Source organism: Tympanuchus pallidicinctus, unplaced genomic scaffold (assembly GCF_026119805.1).
Source record: "Tympanuchus pallidicinctus isolate F22 unplaced genomic scaffold, pur_lepc_1.0 scaffold22, whole genome shotgun sequence".
NCBI lineage: Eukaryota > Metazoa > Chordata > Aves > Galliformes > Phasianidae > Tympanuchus > Tympanuchus pallidicinctus.
The window spans coordinates 27,279,658-27,297,174 of record NW_026294739.1 but is presented as its reverse complement, the minus strand read 5'-3'; positions in this window follow the sequence as shown (position 1 = coordinate 27,297,174).

Sequence of the window (17,517 nt, the reverse complement as noted above, 5' to 3'; positions counted from 1 at the left end):
CCGGAGAAAAGTATCCAGTAAATCAAATCCGACTGTCCGCCCACTTGCAGTGAAGAGACTAAAACCTGTCAAATCAGGAAAGGAGGAACAGGTGGCCTCATTTGCAAAAAAAGGCTGTGCCTCGCACCATCGAGTGCCGTACATCAATACTCACAGTCATACACACATTTATTAAATACAGAATATCACTGCTTTGTGTGCAGCACATTAAATATGCTTCTGGTTCTCACAACAATATAAAATCTGACACGCGGGTCTCTTAATACACCAAGCAAATAACCTGGGACTTCCTAAGTGCTGCCATAAGTTTTTGGCTTTTTAATTTTTTAAATTGGGTCTGACAGGAGCGGGCGGCCTGCTGCAATGGCTCTGCCTTGGCTGCATCTGGTCTGTCAGTGCATGGGAGGCTCCTCCAGTGGTGACACAGCCTCAAGTTGTGTCAGGGGATGTTCAAGTTGGATATTAGGAAAGAATTCTTCTCAAAAAGAGAAGTGGTTGGGCAATGGGCACTGCCCAGGGAGGTGGTGGAATCACTGATTCTGGAGCTGTTCAAGAACCGTGCAGATGTGGTACTAAGGGATATGGTTTAGTGGGCAATTTTGGTGGTAGGTGGACAGTTGGACTAGATGAACTTAGAGGTCTGTTCCAACCTTAATGATTTTATTCTATTTTATTCTATTCTTTCTTCCCAACCAGGGGAACAGCTCCATTTTTAGATACTACCATCCAGTTAGACCTCATACATGCTAGGTCTCAAGAAAGCTCTGTTGTCTCTCCTTCCCTCCCAGGTGGCCTTGATCTTTTGGAAATTTTGAATATACGAGTTCCCTTCATCCTCTCTGATCTTCTGACATAGTGGGCATCAGATGGTATTGGTGAGTAGGGAGAAATATCAGATTCCTTAGAGCAGGCCATTAAGGACAGAAGTTATAGGATGTATTTTTATCCAGTTCTGTGGCTCTTTTTATGTAAGGATCCAGAGCCACTGAGTGATCTAACCACAGTTCTTTATCTCCCTGTGGTCATAGTACAGCCAATCACCCAAGAAAGACTGAAAGAGTAGCCAGCATCACAAAGCAGAGGGCACTAATTAAGCCTAAATCTCGTGAAAGCTACCATCAGTTGCAGGTTGGATATTAGGAAAAAATTATTATCTGAAAGAGTGGTGGGGTATTGGAGCAGCCTGTGTAGGAAGGGGACTGTCCCTGGATACTTTCTTGCAAAGGGTAGATGTGCCACTGAGGGACATGGGTTAGTGAGCATGGTAGGGATGGGTTGGTGGTTGGACTCGATGATCTTAGAGGCTTTTTCCAACCTTAGTGATTCTGTGACTCTATGAATTCAGGCCTTATATCGGAAGGAGAAAGCAGATAGGGCATATGTCAATCAACCTATTTTGGCGAGAAACAAATAATCAGTGGTGACAGGTGAAGGAAAACACTGTCATGAATTGAGATGCGAGGAGCTGCATTCACCTGCTCACACAAGACTGATCCCTAAGCAGTGGGTATTGTAATGACCAAACTATGAATCTTCAAACTCAAGGTTAATTCCCATTTTCAGTAATGGATGGGAAAAGCCAAAAATCCATCAAAACCACAAATAGGAATAAAATACCTCTGAAAGCAAATGTCTCAAGAAAGTACTAGGTATTACATTAAATGCAGGTGTGACAAATGCTGTGAGCTCTCAAGATTCAAGTATGCTCTTTCCAGAGGAAAAGATGAAAATAGCTGAGATGTGTTAGAAGAGAGGTTACGGCAGCTGCCCTCTGACAGAAGCTTCTGAAAGACTCCAGTCACAGAGATGTCCCTTATTGCGTGGTATCTGAAGGGGGAAAAGTTTAGGATTTAATAGTACAGAGCGTACAACACAGTCTAGGATACATAGGAAATGAAGTTCTGAACCCAAGCACTAAATAATAAGATGGAATTTTAAATGCTATTTAAAGTCACTAACTCCCTGGTGGTTGTTGATCTTGTCTTTGGATTTGTTTCACCAGAATAAAACAACTGTGTTCATGTCTTGGTACCCAGGTTGTAACCCCAGAGACCTATAGAGACATGGCAAATCTGGTATGGCTGCATATTCCTTATATCCAGGGCTGAAAGAACACTTTTCCTTCCAAGGTGGAAAACTCCAGGGGAAAATTCTCTATAAAAAGGTTTAAAAAACTATTTGAAGGGGAAAGAAAATATTTGCCTTGACAATTATTTTTAATTGATTTGTGTGTTTTCAGTGGACACAAGCTGATTTGGGAGAGAGACAACTTGCAAAATATTCTTGGTTAGTAGCAACATACACTTCACAGTTTAATCTGTAAACTGCTTCTCATAATATCCTGTAATGGCTTTCTCCTCTCACTAACATAGCAGGCAGTTGCCCGCGTAAATCCCACATGAGATAGGTGACCCCTTTATGACACAGCACATACAGAAGATGAGAGGGATCCTGCTTCACTCATAAAATGATTCTCCCCTAATAGCCTACAATTTGTAGCTCTCATAAAAACACCTTAACCATATTTTGTAGGCAGCGGCGCAATTCTGAGCTTGAAGGTTGAAGAGCTGCACGCATCCATTCCTGCAGCTGGACTGCCAACAGAAGTCGGTAACTCACAGCACACTACCACCAAATGGCACTGAGAAATAAGAAGCCCGAGCACGAAGGCAGGGGCCTCCTGGATCCCGTAGAATTATGTGCCACAGGCCTTTGCAGCACTGGGGGATGTCGATAAACTTTGCAGACAATACCCAGGAGCATCAGTAGGAGCATTTTCTTTCTGCAGTAGCCAGTGAGATCTTTAGCACAGAATAAAACATTTTCAGCCAAATCAACAACTCGCCACTTTCTTCTCCAAGGCAAGTCCTACTGATGACATCTTCCTTATCGTCAATAAAAGTGATGTACAGCAGACTGCGGAGTTATTCAACAAACAATTTCCAAAGATCACCTTTACTACAGCGTATAAAACAGATCTAGGACTCTCTTTCCAGCATGTCAGAATTTTATGAAGCATCAACTCTACACTTGCAGCTACCTGGTATGAAAAGAATGGCGCTTTGGTAGATATACAGTGTTTTGCTTGTCTCAGCACATTCCCATGACCGTGTAAAAAGGTTGCCTTGATGCACCTGGTGATTAAAAGCACCATGCAGGTGATGCAGGAGATGGAAAACCATTTGCAAAAAGCACCTTGAGCAGATATTTCTTCCTACCTTCCCATCCTGTCCAAAACTAAAGACTACTCTCTGCGTGAATGGCCCCACCAAGTAACGAGAATGCAGATAAGCTGTATTACGGATGTACTTTTTCCTAATTAATGTTGTCGAAACTGAAAAGATGGCCTCAGGAATTGATTATGCAAATCCCCCAAACGGGAAGAAGTTTTTGCCAACAAAACGGAGCATTGCAGAATGATTATTTCTTCCATCAGTCAAAGTGCTTAAGAAGGTGGCTTGCCATGATCCCAGCAGCAGTTAGGGCAAGCTTGGAGCTAAGCACATGCTTATTGCTAAGCCCAGGCTGTGAAAGGCATTTCTGAATCAAGGACCAAATCTCTTTGCAAGGACATAATGTTTACTTCTAATTGTAGAGGTTTCTCAGGAAGAGTCGAAAAAACATATCAGAAACCCATTTGTTATTCTGAAGAGGAAATATTTCTCCCATCTTCATATTTTCATCCATTTTCACCTTTTCCTATCAGCACCTACCCTCCCATAGCTATGTTTTCAAATCCAGGGACATAATCATCATGCAGGAATGGGCCCTCGAGCAAAGATGAAATGAAAGCAAAATTACCAGCGTGGCACTGACCAAGCACATTAAATCATACCCTACCTGGAACAAAAGCCTGCCTTTGGGTGATTTCTGTATCCTGCAATTTACATTTCCTTTGGAAACAGTAAATATGAGAAAGTTAATGCAAAGAAGTTAACGTTGAATTAAAAAGTAAAGTACCATAACAGTTATCTTCTGCATTTTAGAGTGTGAGTAGCAGGATATACTGCATGGAAAAAAAGGTAAATGGATTTGCATTTAAGTTTCATCACTGTTAAGGTCCCCAGTATCCAAGCCTCCCTTTAAAGGAGCCCTTGTGGACAATAAACTCTTTTAGAAAATACACGGCAAAGAAGCAGCATCTGATAAACAGACATAAAATTAGACTGCTGTAATGTTTCAGCTGCTTGTGTCTTTTGATGCAGGCAGCTGGCAGCAAGACATTTGAAAAGACAGAAGAACAAGTAACTTCTAATAGATAAATATATATTTTTTCCAACACATATGTATTTTAAACACATAACTGCAAGCACACACGCACATACTAACAGGATAAATTTACAGGGCAAACAGAAGTGAGCAGTCACCAATGTAGACACTGAGCTACCATTAAACATTTAAAATAATTACAGGTTTTTAACCATGGAAACAAGAACTGCACAAGTATATTTTTGGTATCTTTTGCTTCCGAGCGAAAATTTGTCAGCCGTTTCCGCCTGAGCAAAGCCCGAATTTCACTGCTGGAAAATCAGGAGCTCTGTGAAAAATCCATTGACATGAAGAGCCATGAGCTCCAGCTCCTTTCCTTGGCGAGAGCCAAGGGCTCCAACATCTTTCTGCTGGAGTTTTGTAGCAGCATCCCCAAATTAAGCTCCCAGAAACATCTCCAGAAAATGATTTCTCAGTACACTATTTGACTTTGTATTTCTGTGTGGATTCATGGAAGAGCAGCCCTGTTTTAATTCCTTTATCCTCCAGCTGCCCCCTCCCTCTGTACCTTCTGTTTCTTATGCAGAAGTGTGCCTCCAGGTACAAGTCACTCTGAAACTTCACTGGCTTCAAAGGGAAAAAATGGGATGCACGGCTCTGCACAATGAATTTCTCAGTAAGATACTCACACAGGAATCAAAGGATGTTCATTCTCCAGGAAAGCCAATTTCCCATTGTGTTTCACTCAGCAAACCAAACTGACCTGTCTTTATGTAATACGCTCAACCAGTGAGTCACTAAAGAATAAAGAAAACCTCCCAGAAATAAATTGGAAAAGAAATCATTAATTTATTTGATTTAAAAAACAGTATTCACCATGAGAAGCCAAAAATCCATCATGATTTTTGCTTTCCTGAGGCTCCCCACAGCCCCAGCACAGGGTTTGGGAGACTGGCCCACGTGATGGATGGCACTTTGGGCAGTATCTGTACTAAATAATTTTTTTTCCATCTGAAAATATCAGTCTGTAGGATGAGCAGACTTGTATTCAGAAGGACAGCGAGGCACAAACCAACACGTGCTGATGTCTCACTGGTGGATAGGAGGGACTGCAGGACTTTGAGGAATGAGCCCCCTCTCTGTTTCAGGAGGTGCTGTGAGCCCAGAAAGAAACTCAAAAATTTTGAGAATGGTGATTACTGAATTAGCTGATCCTGATTGCTAGTGGCATAACATGATATTGAAACTGCTTTTCAAATTTCCTGGCTCTAAGACATGATGTGCCCCCAGCTGCCTTTGGTGGTAGGACAAGTCTGGGGCATGAACCAAATACACACAGTGTGTCTGCAAGAACCATAACTATGAAAAGCATATGATAAAATTATAAAATCAGGCAGACTAAAACAAGAGATGCTCTGCATGGCTTCTTAACTTGACTTGTTTCATTTTTATTTGACAAGTGTTCCTCTCATAGTGCCTAACATTTTACTGCTGTGTGTGAACACAAGCTCTGGTTCAAAAGAGTGAAATGCTTTGAGGCCTGTGCTGCCCCAGAGGATCGTAGAATCATTAAGGTGGGAAAGAACTCTAAGACCATGGAGTCCAACCACCAACCCATGCCTGTGGCTGCTCTTGATCATGTCAGTCAGTGCCAAATCTCCCCTCTTCTTGAATAGCTCCAGGCACAGTGACTCTCCCACTTCCTTGGGCAGCCTGTTCTAATGCCAGACCATTCTTTTTGAGACGAGAATTTTCCTAATATCCAATGGCCATTATGTGCATCCCTGGATTTTGATGAGGATCTGAGACGCCAGGTAGCTCCACAACAGGAGGGAAAACACTGCCCAAGAGGGGATTTGAGGACATTTCATGTAGACCTGGAAGTTAGCCAAGACTTGAGATGCTTTTCTGCACATTCTGAAAAGGCTCAGGACAGTACTGCTGCTTCCTATGAGGACTCTGCACTTCCCTTTCGGGTGCTGTTGCAATTACATCTTCCTTAGTCACATAGAATTATCAATCTTGGAAAAAAATACCAAGCCCAAACTTACTCCACCCCACCTGCCCACTGCCCACCTTCCTCAGTGCCACATCCCCACAGCTCTTGAACATCTGTAGGGACAGTGACTCCTCCACCTCCCTGGGCAGCTGTGCCACTGCATCACATTATGCAAATACTGTGAGAGAGAAGGATGGAGAGGAAGCAGACAAACTGTGGAGGAGAGGGTAATACTTTCAGATGGTTACAAACTTTGCTCCCTGATTGAAATTCCTGGAATTCTCAGTTGTTTCTCATCAAAAGCCTTAAAAAGAAAGATTTTTCTTTTAATAAAAATAAATGAAGAAAAATTGATCTCTCATTTCCAAGAGATACAATGGAGATCACCTTGTAGTCTGGCAGCAGAATTGATATGATTTGCATTACCAAGGATGACTAAATGGAGTGTTAAATTATCTCAAGAAAAAAAAAAAAGGAAGGGGGGAGAAGTAAATTGATATTCATGACATCAACAAGGTTAGAAAAGAAAAAAAAAAAAGATAGTGAGTCTTTACATGTATTTTTGTTCTATACAAGCATTAATCTTACATTCCATGGGCACTACGCTACTCCAAAAGGCATCTTCTGCTTTTGCATGACACCACTAGGAAATTATTTGCAATTATATACACCAGTGCAATGCTGCAGCAAACAATGTTGTCTATAACAGCATTAATTATTTCTGATGAATTCATTCTCTGGATGCATTCTGAACACACAAAGAAAGTTTAACAAGCTGCGAGCTTGGTTCTGGAATACATATATTGCATTATAAAGCTTTTAGTGGGGAAAGCGTATGGGAGGAGACCTGGAGCTGCCTCTGGCAATGTGCACTGGAACCTCTCCAAAAATATCTGAGCAATATCTAAACAGTTTAATTATTGTAACATGATTCAATGTCAATTATTAGGCTCACAATAATTTAAGGCTCTTTTATTAAATCATTACTTAATGAAGTCTTTACTCTTGGAGTCATGGGAATAAGGTTAAATCCTGCCAGTTTGGGAGTTTAGAGCTGTGTAGGAACGACTGATCTGTAATAGTTCAGATGAAACTGTTCAGAATTACATTAATGTTAAAAGTTATTGTTTCTGCAGACTCGTGTGGCCCAGTGGGGTGCAGTGGGGGTTGCACCCAGAGCAAATAAACCTTCTCTTCCCAACATCACAAAGCAGTTTGCTTGGTATCTCCATGGTCCAAGCTCTGTCCCCGCTCCCTTCTCTCCTGCTCTGTGAATTGTTTCTCCTTGGTCTCAATTTCCACATTTTCCTGTCAGTCTTCCATTTTGTCAGCTTTCCAGCAGTAGTATAGCACTCACAGTGTTTGAGATTTTTCCTTATCGGTGTCAATACTGAGAAAAATAGGAAAGCACCTCAGGATTAGGAAAAATGTTAGTGCTTCCTTAGATACACAGAAAAATGATCAATGCTGTTGAATGCCACCCTGAAATCTCAGAACCCTCTAAGTAAATAACATTGTCTAATACTATTTATTTATTTCTGAAAAGAGAAATTGCGAACAAATAAACTGTAGATTTAAAATGTTTTGTTCATTTTAGAGTGGAATCAAAATCTTTGTAGTACTTGAAGGGGGAAACACTGAATCTTTGACTCAGATTCCCTCTCCTTCATTCCCAAACTTGCTGCATTTCCACCGAATTACAGCAATGCATTCAATCTACTGCTCACCTCACTGCCAAAAAATGTGTTTATAAGAGCTGATTGAAAAATGTTTTTTTTTTTTATAAATTCAGAATATCAGTGAAAAGATTTATTTCACCTCTTTATCCTCCAATATCTCTATGTAGTTGTTTATTATACTTTATGTAGATGCTACCTTCAGATTTGCAGACACACATTTATGAATAAAATATTTCACAGACAAGATCATAGATTAGGGCTAACAAATGCAGTAGTTATTTTTTCATTTGTAGTAACACAGTGACCTTCTTTGCATTGCAAATTTCCCTGTATTTGGGTTGGGGTGAGGATATGAAATATGTAACATCAAATAATGATATATAATAAACTGAAAGTTATTCGAGGAACAAGGCAACTAAAATTCCCCTTGACTTGGATTTAAGTATTTTCAATGTCTTAGTGTCATGCTATCCTCGCGTGGTTCTTAATGAAACCCAGGAAATTACTCTATGATGTCTTCAGATAACCTTTGCATGATGGGTTTGATGAAAGCAGTATCTGACACAGCTTTGCACCATTTATCATGTGTCACCAAGAGCATCAGGGCTGCAGAGCCCTTCCATATGACTTGGCATTAATGACAGCCAGTTCCAAGACGTTTTCAGCAGTGTGGCACAGTTTGCAGGCAGACGTAAAATGCCATATTTAACCATGAGCCTGTTAGCACATCCCCAAATGAAAGCTAACTTAAAACACCTACATTCAGATTTTCCTAAACAGCATTTCCAGCTGTACTGACAAATAACACCTAGTTATTTCCCACGAGGGGTGATGTCCCTTTAGAGGAAATCTGTCAGGGAGAGATCAGACCCGAATTCTCAAAACCTTGGGGGACATCTTTGCACATTCCCACCTCCAAATGTCTTCACTTCACAAAAGAAACAGCCTCTGAAGTCCTCTGTCCTTCTCACTAAAATAAAACAGCAATGATTCAGAAAGATGTGAGAAATGTGAAGTTATTCCTTTTTTTTTTGGTCTTGAGTCAACAAAAATACATTCTAATGCCTGCTCCCAAATCCATTTCCAATTAATTTCTGTAGAATAATTGAGACTAGAGTCCACTTAGGCACCATCATAATTTCCCATGCACTGTGTTCACTGAATTTTGAATCTTCTCTCTCCTTTTTGAAGAATATTCCTCTGTTGACCTTCATCCTGGGATTTCAACCTTTATTTCACCTAGTTGTCTTTTACTCTAAAGCCCTCTCCTCCCTCTTTAGACTTTCCTGAGCTGGGTTTAATGCTGCAATTGGACTTGATGATCCTTGTGGGTCCTTTCCAACAAGGGATATTCTATGTTTAAATGTTTTTGGATGTCTCAGGCTTTTCTTTCCTATATGTACCTAAGGTTTTGGTGCTACCCACAGATAACTGATGCTTAGGCAATTATCCGGCGAAACATCCATGCAGCCAACATCAAGTCAATTATTTTAATATTGTCTTTTAAATAAATTGCTCTAATCATTCTGGCTGCCTGTCTCTGAAACCAAATTAACTTGTCAATGTGTTTTGTATTTTAAGGGTCAATTTTAGAAAGGTCTCTGTGATGGCCCTAATATAATTCCATTGAACTCAATGACAAAGCTCCTTGCTGGTAGCCGGCTTTGGCAACTACAGAGTATAGATGAAAATTCCAGTCTCCCAGACAAAATGTCCTAAATATTTTAATGGTGGGCTCCTTTGTGGCACTGAAGTATCATCTACATGTGATGATTCAGACACTTGCATCTACAAAACTATTGTGGGCTGGCCTTCTGTGCTCCCACTGTGCATGGCAATATTGTACTTTCCAGGACTGCCCGAGGTCATTGGTACTTTTTAGGTCCCCTTTCCCCCCTGACCCACTGGTTATTTACCTCTCAGATTACTTTATTTGCAATTGTTTTAACTACATATTAAGAGGACCTGAATTTTACCTTGTTGCCCAGTCTTCTCCTTTCCCTCTTTTTATTTATCATTTATTCTGCTTTTCACAGTGATACACCCTTCATAATTTAGAAAAACCTTGCATTTAATCTCCTGTTTACTCTATCTTCCAGTTCATTAAATAGAATGAGGCTTAACAACAATCCCCAAAGTGGCCCTAATGAATATTTCTCTCCAAATTGATACACCACTGTTTGTCCTTCAGCCAGCACAGGCTCCATGTGATCACGCTCAGAGTCAGCTTCCTTTGCTCATCTTTTCCAAGCAGGATTTTGAAAAGCTCTGGAGTCAGCCTGTTATAAAATGTAGATGGATTATAAGCAGTGCCTTTTCTCTAATGACCAGTTTTGTAATTTTAATAAAGAGGCAATCAAGCTAACAATGGTTTGGCAAACCTTCTCTCTGAGGGATCCAGATTTCAACCTTGGGTGCACAAGCCTTGAAGAAAATATCTACATAGAGAAGCAGAGAATTCATTTCAGCCACCTATTACCTTCTTTTATACATTTTGCTTCAGCAGATTTAGGATCCCCAAACTGAAATACAGTGCTATTTGCTTGAACTAAGAAAAGAGATCTTGTCAAACGGTAATTTTAATAAATTACTTAGAAGTCTAAATTAAATACAGGGTCACACAAACCAAAGGCAAGAACTGCCTTTACCTATAAAAGAAAAAAAATTGGAATGCTTACCCCACTGTACGACTTATTATGGAAGGTTCTATTAAACTGTAGTGCTTGCAACAGAAACAGTAAATTCAGATTATGGACAGATGCGACGACAAAGTGGAAAAGCTGTTCCTGAGCAAATCCTCAGCTGTGCATGTTCCAAGTTTTGATTTCTTTTTTCCTGAATTAACTCTGACTTTCTTAGCTTACTCTAGAAACATATCAAGCTAAACAAAATGGAGAGGTGCTCAGCACAGAAGAAACATCCACAGAGAACGTGACAGCAGAACATTAAAATGCCGCCTGGTATCTCAAGTGCCCTACAATGTAGTCGAGCAGAAAGATGGCAAACATAGAAATTCAGGCTCTGCTCTGATACTTGTAAAAGCTATCCTAAATATGAGAGCTTAGGTCTTTTACCCTTTATATGGGTTTCAAGGTACTTACAGATTTTATCATCTCAGTATTTCTTACGTTACTTCCTCAGGGACTAGAGGTGCAGGATTACTGGTTTCTGTTATCTACTCATTCAGAACATTATTACCTCATTTTTCCTCATATTTCCCATTCTTCTTGAACCAAGATAATAGATAGTTGTGGGCACGTCAGCCTTTATGGGGCTTTTGCAGCAGCTGACACCTTCATTTGCACACATTGTTCTGCATGCATCTGCTCAGCAGTATTCAGCAATGTCATCACCTCGCATTGCTTCCAATAGGAGAATGTGAGGTGGAAACTGCTGCCTGGGGCAGCCCCTTGCCTTTCACCATGACCACCTCTATTGGAAGCAGCAGTAATTTCCTCTGCCCTGGCTCTGGAGCTGAGACCAGCATCCTGTGGTTCTCCACCAGCTCTGGAAGATCTGGTTCTCACCCAGCACCTGTAATATGCAACCTCAGGACCACCTCTCAGTTTTCTTGATGGAAACCTTCTTTGAGGGCCTTTCAAGGCATTTTCACCCCACAGATACCTGAACTGGGAGATTCCTTTCCTAACCTCAAGAGCACAGAATCTCCTAGTTTCCAGTTTTTCCATAGCAGCTCTATGAATGTCTCCTCCTTGCACTGCCATGAATACCAGAAGGACTGCACTTCACAATGCAGCTGACACTACTTAAATCCATGTGTTGAACAACCCTGAGGTAGTCTGCCTTCACCAAAGAACTGGAATAGCCAGGAAGCACAGAGCAGAAATGCCACACTGATTAAAAATAAACAAGATCTTCATCATTTTTCATTTTCCTTCTATTTAATCAAAATGTGGCAATCATCAGTTAATTCATGTTTTTTTCCTTACAAACACCTCCGCCCTCTCACATGGAGAAAACACAAGTGATTTCTTTTATAGCATATTTTTCCTGAACTGACCATGACCTCACCGGGTGTATATTTCTCTCCACTTGACATTATCACAGAGTGAAAGAGTAGTTTTACCTTGCACGTAAGACTTAGAAAGAGTAAGTCATTGATCTTGGTTTTCATTTCTGCCACAGAGGGAACGCACAGGCATTTTTTCTTTCACAAATGTGGATTTGGGTACAAGCCAGCTGCACTTCCCCGGTAATATACACCACCAGTTTGTGTGACTGGCAACTGATGCTCCTGCCTATGAAACAGGAAAGCAGTGACATTTGTCATGACATGCCTGTGACATTTTCCACAGCAAGGGGCAGATAATATCAAACCCTTGCTCATACATTCAACTTCCTGGGGAGAAACAGACTTCAAAAAATAAACCCAAGGAAAAATAGGCTGTTAGATACTTGTCCTAAACGTGGCAAGAAAAAGAAGTGTTTGTAAGTGCACCAAGCTGCAAGATGAGAATTTATCTTTGAATTGCCCTTGTCAGCTCCTGTCTATGCAATTACATCCCACGCTCTGCTGGGGCAAGGCTTGGCCCCCAGGGTCCCAATGGAGCAACAGGTTTGGGTCTGAGCCCTCCAGCAGACACCTCCAACAGAATCTCCATGGTGCGAATGAGATGCTACATCTGAAAGCTTTAATATGTCACCCATCTGCAGTGAAGAGAAGCACCAGCATAAGCAAGGCTAAGCTCCTCACACAGTATAAGGCACCGACGAAAAACACTTTTTGATTTTCTGTGGTTATGCTTGGATGCATGCTCCATCTATTACCAAATCCCAACAACTGGAAGAGGCAGAGGTTTCACTACAACTCAAGACATACAAGAGCACACACAGTGTTCTGTAGCAAATGCTATCAATGTTGACTTGTTTAACCAAGCACTGGCTGGGTTGCAGATTGGTCTCTGAGCTGCAGCTCCTGCCGAGGAGGGAAGCGAGCCAAAGTCTGGGGATGCCAATGGATGGCTCAGCATGCCTTGGGTTGGGTTCACCATGACAGCAGGGTCTGTCTGGTTCTCACTTGCTCATTCACATACTTGGTGTTTCTTTCCTTTCCTAAAACATGACACTTTAAAGCAATTATATAGTACCAATGAGCAACAGAAAAGTCTTTTATAGCTAGGGTTCCATTATTTTTATTAAATCCTCTACAGTCCATTTTCTAATAAAGAGCATCACACTCTGGGTTGTTTTAGTGAATTTGTATGCTGGGCAATTCTCAACAGTTGCAATCTGAAGCCATAATTTAGCCATACAAATGCATATTAAAATCTTAAATCCAGATTTTCTCAATATTTGCCCTAACCTTCTATGAGTTCAGAATATATTTTTGTTCCATCATCATGATCTCCTTCACTTAGCACATCTAGTCTTTAGGCTGCAGCCCCATATATGTTCCCATGCACGCTGTTGTTCACTGTGCACGCTGACGTCTATAGTGTACAACACTAAATATGCATAGCCTTTATGAGCTCTTTGCAGTGGAAAACAATTTTCTGTGTATTTGGACAGTCTTGTATATATGGTTCTTCATGCCTATAATGAAATAATGTAAAAATAAGTAAATAAGAGCAATATTGCCACATAATCTGCACGTTAAGGACATACTCAAATATAGAACATATGTGCCTTATTTGCAGTTTCCGAAGAGGAGAGTCCAAGATTTACACAGGAATCTAAAACTAGAGATAGCTGTTAAGAAAAGGGAGAAGCAGAAAACAGCCCAAGGCTGAACCTCAGTGACCTCCAATCTATCAATATAAGCATTAGAAAACCCAGTGCCAGACTTTCTGCAGAACAAGAACAACAAAATGCCACAATAACAGGAAAATAATACAGCGCTAAAGCATGGTAAATCAAATTAAGCCTTCACCACTTGAATGTTTTGAATGAATGTGTTTTGCAGGTAGTTACTTTACTTAGCATTCCAAATTTAAGTTGGAGCATGTTGCATATAAACACATCCATATTTCATGAACCTCTATGAAGCTCCATAGTGTTATCATATAAGTGGTATAGATTCCTTTCCTGGCTGTAATGGAGGAGTGTTTTCATTTTAATGATCCTTAACATTATGCAGAGTACAAGAATTCACAAGATTGTCAGGTCTTGTACCGGAGAGATTTCCTTCCTGTAACTTTTTTTCCTCACTAGATGTTCTGTGTTATTTTACCTTGATTTTTTTTTCCCACAGGTCATATCCCACAGCCAAACTCTGATGCAGGCCGTGCCTCTTGAGGAATGCGAAATGCAGGTAGGTGGGATGTCATGGGACAGCACTGAGATTTGGATGACCTATGCCAGCAGCCTTCAGCCACTAGGTACCCCAGTCTGGTTGTCAGACATCTAAGCTCTCATTAACAGGAACCTTGGCTGAATGTAAATGATGTTTTTGTATGGTAATATATTGCTTGGTTTGGGCTGAGCATACTGTGGCACAAGGTTTGTTTCAGACATGAAAGAAAACAAAGATCCTTGCACTGAAGAATTTATAGCTTAGCAGAATGAGACCCTGGATTCTCTCCAAGGGAAAAAAAAAAATAATCCACAGTCCTGCAAGAGAAAAGAGAAAAATATGCAAGAGAATTTTTCAGGATATTCTATCCCATAACAGTAACTTCTAGGAAACTCCCAAGCTCCCATTATGGCCAAAGTCCTCCTAGTGATAGTTCTAGATGGGGCCCTTATGGCTTTGTCAATAAGGAACAGCAGCAAATGTGCAGGGCTGACAGGCACCCACCCTGCACTTCCTCCAGCTCTTCTAGCTCCCTCTGTGTGAGCAGAATGCTCAATGAACACCTCTATTCCCCTCACACGTGAGAAGGAGGAAGGTACTGTTAGTTCACTTATATTGATGAGATCACCTGCCCTGGGTCCTTGGAGGGGCTGAGCTCCTGATGTATGAAGGGAAGATGCACTGCAGCACCCATGAGCTCTGGATTGATGCTGGGTGCAGGGTTTTTCTTTTTTCTTCCCAGTAAAGTGTGGAGCAGAGGGAGACTCCAAAACACTTTACATATTGGCTCACAGCAGTGGCTCAGTACAGATGCTGAAGCTGTTGCTAGCAGCAAAAAAATAAACAAATCCCCAAAAAACCTCTCCTTTGCTTCCAGACCCTCTAAATCAATGCAATATTTGGCCTTTGTGCTGCAGCCTCTTGAGGGCCAACCTGTCTGCATCCATGTTCCTGAAGCAATTTGCTTCATGCTGGGCGTTTGTTTTGCTCAAAAGCAAAAAGCAGTTTTGCTCAGAGCCTTCATCATGCCACTGTTTTACATGTGGCTTTGCCTGCAGTGGGGTTCACATGTCTTCTGGGAATCACCACTGCTGTGTGTCCCACTTCCACAGCCCAGATCCAGCACAGAGCATTGCTGTGTTTAATAGTAGCACCAGGGCTATTCTTTTTGGCCAAAATACCTATAGCACTGGATATAACCTGTGTTGAAAATGAATCCAGCTCAGCGGAGCATGCATTATTAGCTAATGGGATATTACATCCCATCTATTTGCTTTTACCATCTTTTAAAATAACATGATTATGCCAAATGCATAGTTAGGGTGGGATTTACAGGGACGCTCAGCCTAATGCCTCCCTGTGAGAAAAATCCCTACCTGCAACATTTCTGTGCAAAGAGCACTGAAGGATTACAAAAAAAGGCAAGCTGTTTAAGGCATGTTGAGTATGTGTTGATAGTGTTTTGTATGTGACTCCATTGGTTTAAACAAACACGAACCTGGAGTGAAGAGGTGACAGAAAGAAGGATCTAAGATGAACCATCTTTTAGCAACCACTTAAGGGCTGTTAGGAGACAAGGTCCGGGTAATTGGGTGAGAGACCCCTCCTCAAGCAGCAGAACCAGCTCAAAGCCAGGAAAGGCAGAAAAACAACAGGAAGCTTAACAGGACATGGGTGGCCCCAGCACTCAAGTTGGATCTGAGCACAACATATCAGAGACCAAGAGAAGGATTTAAGCAGCACAGATGTGTGTAGGCTATGCGTTCTTTTAAAAGCACTTTCTTTGCTTTGTTCTCACTACAAAATAGAGAGGCTGCCTCTGTGCTAGTGTTTTATGGCAGATCAGCAGTGCTCTGTTGAACTGCACTACTCAGTAATTCAGACTGGGATTTGGTTCACATCATGGAGTGGCCCCAGGTTTTTAACAGCAGGATGAAACCACCCCAGATGTGCTCCAGGGACAGACAGCATGCTCCCATCACTAACAAACATTCAGTCAACAGGGTTAAACGAGAGATAACTGGGAGCAAAATTAGTGCAGTGTGGATGGCAGATCCACAGCAGTAACTGCTTTACTCCCAATGGGCTAAACTACTCAGATGTAAGCAAGCCAGAGGGATGGTGCACGTGTCTGGTTATCATGGATGTCCCGAAAATGGGCGGCTGAAAGGAAGCAGCTCTCTTGCCCAGTGCCAGTTAGACATGGGCATCACAGAAGGGGCCGCATTAATTCGAACATCATCCTTGTTTTACCAAGTGGTAAATAATCAGAGAGCTGGTAGAAGTGTCATCTCTTTAATCCTTTTAGGAACAGCTTATCCAGATGCAGAGCTACTCCTGCTGAGCTTCCTTTGAAAGACGCACTGATCCCTGCATAATCTGGCTCGATTCCATGCAAAAGTGCTGGATGCTGCCTCCTGGGCTCAACCATATCCTTCCAGCAAGGCTACTGAGAGCCCAGAGAGTCCTTTCAGCAACCACGGTCTTCACATCAGCCTACAGTTATTTGTCTCCGCTATGACAGCTATTTAGCCTTCACAGTAGAAGTACCTTTCTGATATAAATGAGCATATTGTTTGGTCAACAGTGAAATTGTTTGGTAGAAAGCAACCAATTCCAGTAAAGGAGTGCTGCCAACGCTGCCTGCCCCATGGCACAGAAGCCAAAAAGGTTGTCTAGTGAAAGCTAAAAATTCTAAAAGTGAAAATAATGGAATGCAACTACACTTGATATGAGCTTAGTAACTGTAAAAAGGAGACGTTTCTAAGTAAATAGCTAAAAATTATTCACATGCACTTTCTAAGAAGTCTGCACTGATCACTCACTGGATGTAATCAGTAATAAAGCTGCATTAACTGACCCTACTGTCCAGCATGCAGACTCAGGGGTGTATCCCCAAAACAGACATGAAAATTCTGTTAGTTGCAAAGCAGGATATTCTTGAATTAGGCTATCTTAATTAAGCATCTGTCCTCTAACAATAAACAAGTGTCAAACATGTAGCGTTACAGATCAGAAAATAATTAAGTAGATCAGAAATTCCACTCCAATTGGAGGAGAGCTTCAGCAAAACCAAAAGTGTTCTGGTTTTCTCAAGAGAAATGAGTGCTTTCCAATAATACATATGTATATATATATATATAAACTTTTGAAAATACCTGCCAAAACTAGTTATTTTTCATCTGTTTTCATTTTCTTCTTTTCTTTATTCTCTGAAGAGCTTAGTCATGTAGCACGCAGTGTTAAATGGAGAATCACTGCTCTGCAAAAGCACTATGGGTGGACTCCATTCCTCACTGACCCAAGGGCAGGAACCCAGCACTCACTCCTGGGACACCATTCTTAGCTTATTATGGCCATTTGAGCCCAAAGCTGTG